The sequence below is a fragment of the Mus caroli genome, unplaced genomic scaffold (assembly GCF_978045245.1).
Source record: "Mus caroli unplaced genomic scaffold, Mus_caroli_1 scaffold_14, whole genome shotgun sequence".
NCBI lineage: Eukaryota > Metazoa > Chordata > Mammalia > Rodentia > Muridae > Mus > Mus caroli.
In genome coordinates, this window is record NW_028227269.1 from 35,064,474 (window position 1) to 35,079,898 (window position 15,425).

A 15,425-nucleotide genomic window follows, 5' to 3' on the forward strand; every position below is an offset into this window, starting at 1 on the left:
CATATGGTGCTATCTAAATCAAACACATATCAAAATTTACCACTCAATGAATGACAAATAAGTCAATATAATATAAGCAATCACAAACATGAAAACATAAGAGAATGTGTTATGTAAGATGATTTTAGATAGCTCAACAGGACAGAAGTCTTGCCTTGATAATAAAATAATGAACAGAAAGTGACTCGTGTTCTTGCCAGTATTCCATGCCAATTGCATAGTATGAGGAATATACACAGGGATAGTGAAGGATAGTATTGTGGAAAAAAAATCAACAGCAATAACAAATAATGTATGTAGACTTGTTATCTGGAACTGAAAACACCATTTCAAAGTCATATTATAGATTTATTTATTATATATTGCAATGTTTTTATTTTATCCCACAGGCATTTTAACTTCTAGAAAACAAAGGAGTTACATTTTTAATAAATTACAAAATTGTGTGAGCAGATCAAGTCTACTTCTGAGAGAGATGAAGAGGCTGATATCAGATACACAGTCCTTAGACAGGATGCCACCTAACACTTTCCTAGCAAAGACAACCAAATAGAAGAGTAGATAAGAGACTATCAGAACACTATTTACTTACTTGTTTGTTTGTTTCAGAAACTCGAAGTCTGATCATTTATTTTTTATTGTTTTTATTTCCTTTTCAAACAATAAAAAAAGGGTGTTTTGTTTTAAAAATAACTTTAAAATACAAGAACAAATACAAAGGAAGAATGATCAGAGGAGGATTGTAGGGATTTTTAGACAAAAAGCAAAGCTTGAACAAAACATGGAGAACCTCATGTGAATTTGGAAATGGCCAGTGGGTTGGTGCCTTATCAGCATAGAACTAGGAAACTAACTGATAAGAAACAAACCACACAGGGAGTCTCTTTGTCATCAATAATAGTTCTTGATGCACTAATCTTAGACCCTCACCAGCAAATGTACTTAGAAAGTTATTAGAGATCTTTCTTCTGAGCCCAGCAGAGGCTGCTAAGTGCTCCAAAGTGCTCTCCATGCCGCAGGACGTCGGGACCACCTCAGGATCACTGGTGAATGGAACATAACATCGGCTCCAAAGAATCGTGGCGGGTCTTGTGTCAGCAGGAACAGGGACAAAGGAACCCTGCCTGATCAGAGGCTGGGATCCTTTTCAGTCTGAGTCAGCCCAGCCATCTTCTGTGTGAACCCGGCCGAGGGTGTCTATGGCACCAGAGGACTCTCCATGCCATAGGACCCCTAGCACACCCAGAACCTCCTGATCACCTGAGAGCATGTGGGCAAAAGAAGCAACAGAGATTCTTGGTCAGAGTCCCTTTGGGCCTTCATTCTCAGCCAGCAGGCAAAGCTGAGACCCAGACCCCTGGGTACATTCCTTGCCAGAGTTGGCCCACAGGGAGAGTTCTGATCCCAGAATTCAGGAGGTGGATCAGAGCTCCAGACTGGTGGACACCTTCCCTGAAAGAGGAGAGCTTGCCCGCAGAGAGTACTCTCACCACTGGAACTCAGGAGAGAGTTGGACTCCCAGGAGTGCTGACAGAGGCTAACAGAATCACAGGAGGATCAAGCTTCAACCAGAGACAGCTTGAACATTAACACCAGAGATTTCCAGATGGCGAAAGGCAAACTTAGAATCTTACTAACCGAAACCAAGAACACTGGGCATCATCAGAACCCAATATGCCCACCACGAGTCCTGGATACCCAACACACCCGAAAAGCAAGACATGGATTTAAAATCATATCTCATGATGGTGGTAGAAGATTTTAAGAAGGGCATTAATAACTCACTTTAAAAAATACAGGAAAACACTGCTAAACAGGTAGAAGCCCTTAAAGAGGAAGCACAAAATTTTCTCAAGGAATTACAGGAGAATACTGCTAAACAAATAGAAGCCCTTAAAGAGGAAACACAAAAATCCCTCAAGGAATTACAGGAGAACACTGCTAAACAGGTAGAAGTCCTTAAAGAACTACAGGCACACACTGCTAAACAGGTAGAAGAAACACAAAAATCCCTTAAAGAATTACAGGAAAACACAACCAAACAGGCAATGGAATTGAAAAAAAAAAAAAAACATCCAAGATCTAAAAATGGAAGTAGAAACAATGAAGAAAACCCAAAGGGAGACAACACTGGAAATAGAAACCCTAGAAAAGAAATCAGGAAACATAGATGTGAGCATCAACAACAGAAAACAAGAGATAGAAGAGAGAATCTCAGGTGCAGAAGATTCCATAGGGAACACGGACACAATAATCAAAGAAAATGCAGAATGCAAAAGATCCTAAGCCAAACTACCCAGGAATTCCAGGACACAATGAGAAGACCAAACCTAAGGATAATAGGTATAGAAGAGAGTGAAGATTTCCAACTTAAATGACCAGCAAATGTCTTCAACAAAATTACAGAAGAAAACTTCCCTAACCGAAAGATAGAGATGCCTGTGAACATACAAGAAGCCTACAGAACTCCAAATAGACTGGATCAGAAAAGAAATTCCTCCCGACACATAATAATTAAGACACCAAATGCCCCAAAGAAAGATAGAATATTAAAAGCAGTAAGGGTAAAATGTCAAGTAATATATAAAGGCAGGCCTATTAGAATTATGCCAGACTTTTCACCAGACACTATGAAAGCCAGAAGATCCTGGACAGATGTTATACAGACACTAAGAGAACACAAAATCCAACCCAGGCTACTATACCGAGCAAAACTCTCAATTACCATAGATGGAGAAACCAAAGTATTCTATAACAAAACCGAATTTACAAATCTTTCCACAAATCCAGCCCTTCAAAGGATAATAAAGGGAAAACACCAACACAAAGATGGAAATTACACCCTAGAAAAAGGAAGAAAGTAATCCTTTAACAAAACTAAAAGAAGACAGCCACAAGAACAGATTCCCAACTTTAACAACAAAATGACAGGAATCAACAATTACTTTTCTTTAATTTCTCTTAATATCAATGGACTCAAATCCCCAATAAAAAGATATAGACTAATAAACTGGCTACACAAACAGGACCCAATATTTTGCTGCCTAAAGGAAACCCACCTCAGGAATAAAGACAGACACTATCTCAGAGTAAAAAGCTGGAAAATAATTTTCCAAGCAAATGGTCTGAAGAAACAAGCTGGAGTAGCCATTTTAATATGGAATGAAATTGACTTCCAAACCTAAGTTATCCAAAAAAGACAAGGAGGGACACTTCATACTCATTAAAGGTAAAATCTACCAACATGAAATCTCAATTCTAAATATCTATGCTCCAAATGCAAGGGCAGCCACATTTATTAAAGAAACTTTAGTAAAGCTCAAAGCAGACATTGCACCTCACACAATAATAGACGTCAACACCCCACTCTCACCAATGAACAGATCCTGGAAACAGAAATTAAACAGAGACACATGGACACTAACAGAAGTTATGAAAAAAATGGATTTAACAGATATTTACAGAACATTTTATCCTAAAACAAAAGGATATACCTTCTTCTCAGCACCTCATGGTACATCTTCCAAAATTTACCATATAATTGTTCACAAAACAGGCTTCCACAGACACAAAAATACTGGAATTATCCCATGTATCCAATCAGATCACCACAGACCAAGGCTGATCTTCAATAACAGCATAAATAATAGAAAGCCAACATTCACGTGGAAACTGAACAATACTCTACTCAATGATACCTTGGTCAAGGAAGAAATAAAGAAAGAAATGAAAGACTTTTTAGAGTTTAATGAAAATGAAGCCACAACATACCAAAACTTATGGGACACAATGAAAGCAGTTTTAAGAGGAAAACTCATAGCCCTGAGTGCCTCCAAAAAGAAACAAAAGAGAGCATATACTAGCAGCCTAACAGCACACCTAGAAGCTCTAGAACAAAAGGAAGCAAATTCACCCAAGAGGAGTAGATGGCAGCAAATATTCAAACTTAGGGCTGAAATCAACCAAGTGGAAACAAAAAGAACTATTTAAAGAATCAACCAAACCAGGAGCTGGTTCTTTGAGAAAATCAACAAGGTAGATAAACCCTTAGCCAGACTCACTAGAGGGCACAGGGGCAGTATCCTAATTAACAAAATCAGAAATTAAAAAGGAGACATAACAACAGCTCCTGAGGAAATCCAAAACATCATCAGATCCTACTACAAAAGGCTTTGCTCAACAAAACTGAAAAACCTGGATGAAATGGACAACTTCCTAGACAGATACCAGAAACCAAAGTTAAATCAGGATCAGATTTATAATCTTAACAGTCCCATCTCCACTAAAGAAATAGAAGGAGTCATCAATAGTCTCCCAACCAATAAAAACCCAGGACCAGATGGGTTTAGTGAAGAGTTCTATCGGACCTTCAAAGAAGACCTAATTCTTTTTTTTTCTCATTTTTATTACGTATTTTCCTCAATTACATTTCCAATGCTATCCCAAAAGTCCCCCATACCCTCTCCCCCCCACTCCCCTACCCACCCATTCCCACTTTTTGTCCCTGGCATTCCCTTGTACTGGGGCATATAAAGTTTGCAAGTCCATTGGGCCTCTCTTTCCAGTGATGGCCGAAGAAGACCTAATTCTAACTCTACTCAAACTATTCCACAAAATAGAAGCAGAAGGTATTCTACCAATCTCATTCTGTGAAGTCACAATTACTCTGATACCTAAACCACAGAAAGACCCAACAAAGATAGAGAACTTCAGACCAATTTCCCTTATGAATATCGATGCAAAAATACTCAATAAAACCCTCGCAAAGCGAATCCAAGAACACATCAAAATGATCATCCATCATGACCAAGTAGGCTTCATCCCAGGAATGAAGGGATGGTTGAATATACGGAAATCCATCAATGTAATCCACTATATAGACAAATTCAAAGACAAAAATCACATGGCCATTTCCTTAGATGCTGAGAAATAATTTGAAAAATTTATCACCCCTTCATGATAAAAGTCTTGGAAAGATCAGGAATTCAAGGCCCATACCTAAACATACTAAAAACAATATACAGCAAACCAGTAGCTAACATCAAACTAAATGGAGAGAAACTGGAAGCAATCCCACTAAAATCAGGGACTAGACAAGGTTGCCCACTTTCTTCCTACCTATTCAATATAGTACTTGAAGTCCTAGCCAGAGCAATTTGACAACAAAAGGAGATCAACGGGATACAAATTGGAAAAGAAGAAGTCAAAATATCACTGTTTGCAGATGATATGATAGTCTATATAAGTGACCCTAAAAATTCTACCAGAGAACTCCTAAACCTGGTAAACAACTTCAGCACAGTAACTGGATATAAAATTAGCTCAAACAAATCAGTGACCTTTTTCTACACAAAGGATAATCAGTCTGAGAAAGAAATTAGGGAAACAACACCCTTCACAAAAGTCACAAATAATATAAAATACCTTGGTGTAACTCTAACTAAGGAAGTGAAAGATCTGTATGACAAGAACTTCAAGTCTCTGAAGAAAGAAATTGAAGATCTCAGAAGATGGAAAGATCTCCCATGCTCATGGATTAGCAGGATTAATATAGTAAAAATGGCTATCTAGCCGAAAGCAATCTACAGATTGAATGCAATCCCCATCAAAATTCCAACTCAATTCTTCACTGAGTTAGAAAAGGCAATTTGCAAATTCATCTGCAATAACAAAAAACCTAGGATAGCAAAAACTCTTCTCAACAATAAAAGAATCTCTGGGGGCATCACCATGTCTGACCTCAAGCTGTACTACAGAGCATTTGTGATAAAAACTGCATGGTACTGGTACAGTGACGGCTAGATCAATGGAAAAGAATTGAAGATCCAGAAATAAACCCACACACCTATGGTCACTTGATCTTTGACAAGGGAGCTAAAACCATCCAGTGGAAAAAAGACAGCCTTTTCAACAAATGGTGCTGGCACAACTGGCAGTCATCATGTAGAAGAATGCCAATTGATCCATTCTTATCTCCTTGTACAAAGCTCAAGTCTAAGTGGATCAAAGAACTCCACATAAAACCAGAGACACTGAAATTTATAGAGGAGAAAGTGTGGGAAACCCTCGAAGATATATGGGCACAGGGGAAAAATTCCTAAACAGAACACTAATGTCCTGTGCTGTAAGATCAAGACTCGACAAATTGGACCTCATAAAATTGCAAATCTTCTGTAGGGCAAAAGATACTGTCAATAAGACAAAAAAGGCCACCAACAGATTGGGGAAGAATTTTTACCAATCCTAAATCTAATAGGGACTAATATCCAACATATACAAAGAGCTCAATGAGCTGAACTCCAGAAATTCAAATAACTCCATTAAAATATGGGGTACAGAGATAAACGAATTTTCAACTGAGGAATACCAAAGGGATGAGAAGCACTTGAAAAAATGTTCAACATCCTTAATCATCAGGGAAATGCAAATCAAACCAAACCTGAGATTCTACCTCATACCAGTCAAAATGGCTAGTATCAAAAATTCAGGTGACAGCAGATGCTGGTGAGGATGTGGAGAAAGAGGAACACTCCTCCATTGCTGGTGGGATTGCAAGCTCATACAACCACTCTGGAAATCAGTCTGGCGGTTCCTCAGAAAACTGGACATAGTATTACTGCTATATCCAGCAATACCTCTCCAGGGCATATACCCAGAAGATGTTCCAACTGTTAATAAGGACACATGTTCATATCAGCCCTATTTATAATAGCCATAAGCTGGAAAGTACCCAGATGCCCCTCAACAGAGGAATGGATACAGAAATGTGGTATATTTTACACACTAGAGTACAGCTATTAAAAACAATGGATTTATGAAATTCTTGGGCAAATGGATGTATATGGGGGATATCATCCTGAGTGAGATAACCCTATCACAAAAGAAGTCACTTGATATGCACTCGCTGATAAGTGGATAGTAGCCCAGAAACCTAGAATACCGAAGATACAACTTCCAAAACACAAAAAAATCAAGAAGGAAGACCAACGCGTGGATACTTCATTACTCCCTAGAACAGGGAATAAAATATCCATGGAAGGAGTTGCAGAGACAAAGTTTGGAGCTAAGACAAAAGGATGGACCATTCAGAGACTGCCCCACCCAGGGGTCCATCCCATAATCAGCCATCAAACGCAGACACTATTGCATATGCCAGCAAGATTTTGCTGAGGGACCCTGATATAGCTGTCTCCTGTAAGGCTTTGCCAGTACCTGGCAAACACAGAATTGAATGCTCACAGTCATCTATAGCATGGAACACAGGGCCCCCAATATAGGAGCTAGAGAAAGTACCCAAGAGCTGAAGGTGTCTGCAACCCAATAGGTGGAACAACAATAGAAACTAACCAGTACCCCCAGAGCTCATGTCTCTAGCTGCATATGTATCAGAAGATGGCCTAGTTGGCCATCATTGGGAAGAGAGGCCCCTAGGTCTTACAAACTTTTTATGCCCCAGTACAGGGGAACGCCAGGCCCAAGAAGTGGGAGTAGGTGGGTAGGGTAGCAGGGAGGGGGGAGGGTATAGGGGACTTTTGGGATAGCATTTGAAATGTAAATGAAGAAAATATATAATAAAAAATGTGGGAAAAAAAAAGAAACAAACCACACAGAATGGCTCTATGCAGCCATAGTAGCCCCACATGGCTAATTATCTGGGATCATGTAATAAGGAAGAGTGCAATGGCTTATTCTTAAACATGCTTTATTATTCATTCTGTGGTTAAGTTTTATCATTACTCAATCAAATTGGTGCAAATAAACCCTTCTGATCTAAAATGGAGTAGAAATATTATTTGAGATTCATGCTGGTCAGGAGCCCACCGATTTTTATCTCTCCTGATTTTATTGGACATTTTCTTTATTTACATTTCAAATGTTATGTCCTTTATTGGTTTCCCTCCCTTCCTGAAATACCCTATCACATCCTCCCTCCCCCTGCTTCTGTGAGAGTATTCCTCCACCCTCCTCTCCATCCTCAATTCTCCTATACTGGGGCATCTATCAAGCCTTCATAGGACCAAGGACTTCTCCTCTCATTGATGCATGACAAGGCCATCCTCTGCTACATATGCAGCTGGAGTCATGTGTACTCCTTTGTTTTTTGGCTTAGTCCCTGGGAGTTCTGGTGGGGGGGGTGGTTGGTTTATATTGTTGTTCTTCCTATGGGGTTGCAAACCCCTTCAACTCCTTCAGTCCCTTCTCTAACTCCTCCATTAGGGACCCCATGCTCAGTACAATGGCTGGCTGCTAACATCTGGCTCTGTATTTGTAAGGCTCTGGCAGGTCCTCTCAGGAGACAGCCATATCAGGCTCCTTTCAGCATGCACTTCTTGACTTCCACAATAGTGTCTGAGTTTGGTAACTGCATATGGGATGAATTCTCAGGTGGGACAGTCTCTGAGTGGCCTTTCCTTTAGTCTCTGCTCTGTACTTTATCTCCATATTTGCTCCTGTGAGTATTTTTTTCTCCTAAGCAGGACTGAAGCACCCACACTTTGGTCTTCCTTCTTATTGAGCTTCATGTGGTCTGTGAAATGTATCCTGGTTATGTGGAGCTTTTGGGCTAGTATCCTCTTATGAGTGAGTGCATACCATGTGTGTTCTTTTGCAATTGGGTTACCTCACTCAGGATGAATTTTGAACTGAGTGGCGAAGAAGCACCTAAAAAATGTTCAATATTATTAGTCATCAGGGAAATGCAAATCAAAACAACCCCGAGATTCCACCTCATACCAGTCAAATGGCTAAAATAAAAAACTCAGATGACAGCAGGATGTGGAGAAATAGGAACACTCCTCCATTGCTGGCGGGAATGCAAGCTGGTACAACCCCTCTGGAAATCAGTTTTACGGTTGCTCAGAAAATTGGACATAGTATTACCTGAGGACCCAGCTATACCACTCCTGAGCATATACCCAAATGATGCTCCAACATATAACAAGGACACATTCCCCACTAAGTTCATAGCAGCCTTATTTATAATAGCAGAAGTTGGAAAGAATCCAAATGTCCTTCAACAAAGGAATGGATACAGAAAATGTGGTACATTTAGACAATGGAGTACTACTCAGCTATTAAAAACCGATAAATTCATGAAATTCTTAAGCAAATGAATAGAAGTAGAAAATATAATCTCTCCTGATTTCCTGTTCTGGTAAGACTACTTTGACAAAGCTTAGATTTGGTTTTCATTCTTAATATAGGAGTTATCAGGAAAGTGACACATTTAGTTTCAAAAGAGCATTTTGAAAACTCTTACATATCAAAATAAAGAAACAGTTGTCCTCTACCAATGCAAGGTGAAAAATATACCCCTGCATTTGAACTTGTTGTTGCTACCATTCCATAAGTAGTCTTCCACATATGATTAACAGTGTTAATGTGTATCCTTTTCTGATTTGCACATCCTGTCACAAGATACTGTCATGGGGGCATATTCCCCAAATTCTCTGTTGTTTATTACTATGCCTGAGTATTTAAGTCCAAAGGAACAGAATTATGCTGCTAATTTTTTTGTTTGTTTGTTATAAATCTCCCTATGTGATGTTTAGGAAATTGGCTGAAGAAGATTAAAAATGGATGGCTCCTGAGAAGGGAGTGTAAGGAAATGGGCTTTTTTTTGTGTGTTTGGTGAGTAGATTTTGATTTAAAGAAATTAATTAGGACACAAAATCAGAGAAATTGCTTAAATTGTTACACAAGAGGTAATGAGTTTGGCAAAAGAGATGGACTAACGAATCAAATAATCAAATACAGCATCGCTGATATGAAAAGATGATGGGATGTGTTTAAAATGGGACCAGTTTAATCAATTATTTTAAGGTTATTGAATAAATATGAAACACAAATTAGTTTTGAATTTTCTGCTGTGTGCAATGAGTAGAACAGATGTAAAGTGTAGACATAAATATATACATCATCCTAAAACTGTCTAAAATTTGATCACAGTACCTATTGAAAGAACCTGAAAGTTAGCATTATGCAATTATGTGATTTGGCCAATTAAAATCCAACCACTTTGTTTGAATGTGCTGCAGGATGCTTAGCTAGGAAAGTTCCTCTCCTGGTCCATCATGTTCCTTTTTTGGACACATTTATTTAAGGTACACTTCATTCTTTGCCTACTACAAAAGGCTTATCAAAAGTGACTGTAATAGTATTTCCACCTTTAATTAGATTTTTACTAAGATTCCAAAGATAGGTGGATCCCTAGTTTAGATAATAATTTTTGAAGTTTTTTTTAAATTACTAAATGTTAATTTTCTTATAAATTAGGGATGATGATATTCTTGCTGACAGATTCATATCTATTTCTCAAAAGTGATCAGAAGACCTGACAGAGACATATCAGCACCCATACCAACTGGGTGCTTGGCCTGACCATTTGCATGTACATGGACGAGAGCATATCAATATTCCCTGATCAGAGAGCCTACAGCCCACTTTCATTTGCCAATTATTGAAGAACTTGTCAATGTTACTACATCATTGGCAAGTGTGCAGTGAGCCAAGCTAAAGACTTGGAAAGAACATGGCCATCTGGGTAGGGCATCACTTTGCTATATATAGGTGACTCATTTGGTTTGGTACCCAATTTGCATATTACTGCTGGGTTTACATCTGTCCTCTCTTAACATAATGTCACAGATAAAAACTTAAGACTCCATGGCTTCAAAATACATTTTTTCTGCTGGTGGCCTGATGGCTATCTGGGGACAAAAGAAAGAAAGAAAGAAAGAAAGAAAGAAAGAAAGAAAGAAAGAAAGAAAGAAAGAAAGAAAGAAAGAAAGAAAAGAGACAGCAAAGCTTGCTAACTTATTCCCTCTTCCTCTCTAAGTAATAGACATTCATTTCCTCACAATTCTGGAGTCTGAAAAGTCTAAAATGTAGTCAGCAAGTTAGCTATCTGGTAAGAGTTGCACTCTGCACCAAGATCTGCACATGTGTCCTCTGAAGGACTTGGTTGAAAACAGAGATGCAGTAAGAGCATATATTCTGTGTGATGCCTCTTTGAGAAGGACTTTACTCACATTTGGTTTTGAGAAGTCCTCAGTAACTTCTCACCCATCATGGGTTCCACATCTTAATGCTATTGAAATGATGATGAAGTTTCTACATAGAACTTAGACCTATGTTCAAACTTTAGGAAAAATTTGTACAGAAAAATTATATAAAATAAAATTTGTATAATTAATAATATTAATTTCTAATTTCCTCAGAGAAATGAGCAATGGAATGATGTGAAATACTATCAGCCTATATTAAAATATTGTTTCCCTTTGCCTAGAATTCTAGCCTGTCTTTTTATGTGTGAACATTTTTTAAATTAAAAATAGCTTCTTCTCTCATGCAATACATTCCAGTCTCAGTTTCCCACCCTCAACTCCTCCTAGCTTCCCTCCACACCTCCTTTCCTCAACATACACACCCCTTCTCTTTCCTCTTCAGAAAAGAGCAGATATACAAGGGAGGAAAGCCAAACAGAACAAAAACAACAACAACCAAAACAAAACAAAACAAAAAACAAGACAAAGAGAAAGCCATGATATCAAGATTGGACAAGGCCATTCAATAGGTGGAAAAGAGTCTCTCAAGCAGACAAAATAGTTAGTGATATACAGGTTTCTATTGTTCAGAGACTCACAAGAACACCAACCCCTGTACACAGAGACTCATTCAGGCCCCATGCTTGTCATTTCAGTCTCTGTGAGCCCAAGTGAGCCTGGCTTTGTTAATAAAGTGGTTCTATCTAGTTTTCTTGTCATCCTCCAATCCCCTCTGACTCCTCTAGTCTTTCTTTTCTCCCTTCCTCCGGGTTCCCTGATCGCTAAGGGGAGAGATCCAGTGGAGACTTCCAATTTAGATTCTCTCACAAAATGACTGGTTGTGGGTTTCTATGATCACTCCCATTGGTTGCCAGAGCAAGCCTCACTGATGATGACTGGTCAAGACACCAATCTATGAGTATAGAAGAATAACCGAGGAATCATTTCATTGATTTGTTTTTTGTCAGTCGTAGTTGGTTTTATCCTTATTCCGTCTCCAGAACCTGGCCAACCAGGCAGTACAGGGCATAAACTCCCTCTTGTGAGTGAGGTTCAAGATAAACTAAGCATTGGTTTCTCATTCTCATATGTTTTGTGTAACCATTGCCCCAGTACGTTTTGCACAGGTTGTAGGGGAAAGGTTTTTGTGACTGGGCTTGTGTTGTGGATAGCCCTGGAGATAATTATATTTGATGTTAATTCTGTTCTCCTGTGAGGGGCTACCAATAAGGAAGGAGTCAGCACTGAGTTGATTTCCTGTAAACCTGCTTCCCACCTTAATTTGTAAAATAAAGGAGAGCTGATGATTGGGCTGATAAAGGGAAGGTAGAGAAGAAGGTGGGGAGAGAGAAGAAGGAGAAAATGGAAGAGGGAGAGGACACAGAGGAGGAGGAGGAAGAACAGAGCAGAAGCACATGGCCTGGAGAAATGGCAAGTTCTAAGGGGGTCTCATAGATGTGGAAGAAGGTAGTGTAGTGGTAGATCTTTTCTTTCTTTTTTTTTTTTTTCAGTAAGAAAGGAAGGTTTCCTTTATTTTTTTTCTTGTTTTTTTTTTTTTTACATATAAAACTATTTTTTTTATTACATCTTTTCCTCAATTACATTTTCAATGCTATCCCAAAAGTCCCCCATACCCTCCCCCCTACTTCCTTACCCACCCTTTTCCATTTTTTTGGCCCTGGCGTTCCCCTGTACTGGGGCATATAAAGTTTGTATGTCCAATGGGCCTCTCTTTCCAGTGATGGCCGACTAGGCCATCTTTTGATACATATGCAGCTAGAGTCTGGTTAGTTCATAATGTTGTTCCACCCATAGGGTTGCGGATCCCTTCAGCTCCTTCGGTACTTTCTCCAGCTCCTCCATTGGGGGCCCTGTGATCCATTCACTAGCTGACTGTGAGCATCCACTTCTGTGTTTGCTAGGCCCTGGCATAGTCTCACAAGAGACAGCTATATCTGGGTCCTTTCAGCAAAATCTTGCTAGTGAATGCAATGGTGTCAGCGTTTGGATGCTGATCATGGGATGGATCTCTGGGCGCACAACATGTATTCATATTAACTGAGTTGTGTTTTCATTCCCGGGGCATATTCAGGTTGGAGATTTACTGCAACAGGCTTGTGTCAAGATTTCTCTTTCCATAGACTTCAGAGTACCTTCGAGGGCCAAAGAGACTAAAATGTAGGGATGAAGATTGCAATTACACAACCTGCTCAACCTCTCTACATTCGATGAGCTGAGGGGATGTGGTCCACCACAATGGGGACCCACGATGTGTTTTCAGGGAGTAACTTTATGTCAGCCTGGTTTGTTTAGAGATCTCCACTGTGATCTTCTCAACCAACAGTTCAATTGAATGTAACATCTCCACACCAATGGAAGACTTGCCTGGCTACAAAAGAGAGACAGTTCTGACTCCATATTCTCCGTTATTAGGTCTCACAAGGGTCACCCTCATAGATTCTAGGAAGTTTCCACCGAACTAGGTTTCCATATCCTCCCAAATGCCCCCCAAATCCAGATGTCACTCCCTACATTCTCTCCCTCCACCACTCCTTCCTTACCCCCTATATCCCCATCCTAGTTCCTACCGTTTCCCAGTTTGCCCATAAAATCTGCTCTATTCTCTGTTACAAGAGAGAGCTAGGCTTATCCTCTATAGTCCACCTCTTTATCTTATGTCTCTTGGTCTGTGTACTGTAGCTTGGTTATAATTTACTTAACAGCTAATATCCACTTATAAGTAAAGGCATAACATACATGTGTATATATTGATCTGGGTTTCCTCACTCAGTGTGACTTTTTTCTAGTTGAATACATTATCTTAAAAATCACATGTTGTCTTTTTTTTTTTTAAACTACTGAGTAATACTCCATTGTGTAAATGTACCACATTTTCTTTATCCCTTCTTCAATTGAGGGGCATCTAGGTTGTTTCGGGTTTCTGGCTATTATGAATAAAATTGCTATGAGCAAAGTTCAGTAGGTGTCCTTATGGCAGGATGGAGCATCCTTTGACTATATTATGTCCAAGAGTGGTATAGCTGAGTTTTGAGGTATATTGATTCCCAATTTTCTGAGCAACTGCCATGTTCATTTCCATATTAGTCGTATAAGCTAATATTCCCACCAGCAATAGAGGAGTGTTCCTCTTGCCCCATACCCTCGTAAGTACCAGCTGTCATTTTTGTTATTGATCATAGACATTTTGTCAGACAGTATAAGATGGAAAGTGAAAGTAATTTTGATATGTATTTCCCTCATGGTTAAAGATGTTGAATGTTTAAGTGTTTTTCACCATTTGAGATTTCTTTATTGAGCATTTTCTGCTTAGATCTGTACCCCATTTTTAATTGCATTATTTGTTTTTTAATATCTAGTTTCTTGAGGTATTTATATATTTTGCATATTAGACTTCTGTCTGATAAAGGATTGGTAAAAAATGTTTTCCCAATATTTAGGCTTCCTCTTTGTCCAAATGACAGTGTTATTTGCCTTAGCAAAGCTTTCTAGTTTCATGAGAGCCCATCTATTAATTGTTAATCTTAGTGTCTGTTCTATTGGTGTTCTGTTTAGAAAGGTTTTGTTCCTGTGTCAGTGTGTTCAGGTATGTTCCCCACTGTCTCATCCATCATGTTCGGTACATCTAGCTTTACATTAAGGCCTTTCATAGACTTGGACTTGAGTCTGGGGCAGGTTCATAAGTATGGCCCTATTTGCAATTCTTTTACATAAAGACATTCAGTTTGATTAGCCTCAAGTTTTGAAAATGCTTTGTTTTTATTTCCCCTGGTGTATTTCTGACTTTTTATCATAACTCAGGTATCCATATGTGTATGAATTTATGTTTGAGTCTTCAGTTTGATTCTATTGATCAACATGTCTGCCTTTATGCTAATACCATGTGGTTTTTATTACTATATTACTGTAGTACAACTTGAAATCAGAGCTGGTCACTCGGGAGGCATAGGCAGGCAGATTTCTGAGTTCGAGGCCAGCCTGGTCTACAAAGTGAGTTCCAGGACAGACAGGGCTATACAGAGAAACCCTGTCTCAAAAAAACAAAAAACAAAAAACAAAACAAGAAAAAAAAAAGAAAGAAAGAAAAAAAGAAAAAGAAATCAGAGCTGGTAATACCTCCAGCAAGTCTTTTATTATTCAGTATTATTTTAGCTATCCTGAGTTTCTCTTTTTCCATATGAAGTTGAGAGTTGTCCTTTCATTGTCTCTAAAGAATTGTCTTGGAATTTCGATAGGGATTGCATTGACTCTATAGATTGCTCTTGGTATTATGGTCATTTTTACTGTTAATTCCACCAGTCAATGAGCATGGGAGGTCTTTCCATCTCCTGATATCTTTTTCAATTTCTTTCTTCAAAAGAT

The 15,425-nt window shown here is 38.8% G+C and overlaps 1 long non-coding RNA gene across 1 annotated transcript in view; it reads right to left on the minus strand.

Annotated features, from left to right (window-relative positions):
• Positions 1-15,425, minus strand: part of LOC147001221 (uncharacterized) — a 92,884-nt gene that overhangs the window by 21,413 nt on the left and 56,046 nt on the right. The window lies entirely within an intron of this gene.